Source organism: Acanthopagrus latus, chromosome 18 (assembly GCF_904848185.1).
Source record: "Acanthopagrus latus isolate v.2019 chromosome 18, fAcaLat1.1, whole genome shotgun sequence".
NCBI classification, from domain to species: Eukaryota; Metazoa; Chordata; class Actinopteri; order Spariformes; family Sparidae; genus Acanthopagrus; species Acanthopagrus latus.
In genome coordinates this window covers 18,625,929-18,626,228 of record NC_051056.1, presented here as the reverse complement: position 1 = coordinate 18,626,228, position 300 = coordinate 18,625,929, and positions in this window count along the sequence as shown.

Genomic DNA, 300 nt, shown 5'->3' with positions numbered 1-300 from the left:
CTGTTTGTTTAATGGTCTTTTTTTATCCACAAAACCTATATGTGTTTACATCGTGTGTGCTGATGTCTGAATATAGGCTGCAGCAAAGTTTTGTTTTCATTACCATATAATCTGTTGATGATTTTGTGATTAGGTCCAAAAGTGTGTTTTCTCTTGGCTGCCTTACAGTGTTCACACCAGACTGTGTTCTGTATCAGATTGTGTTTTTACAAATGCTCATATCTGTCCTGTGTGGCCTAGCTTTCACTGCTCAGGTCTGAATTAGTAACTAGATCACAGAAATGAGGGCAGAGAGGAATG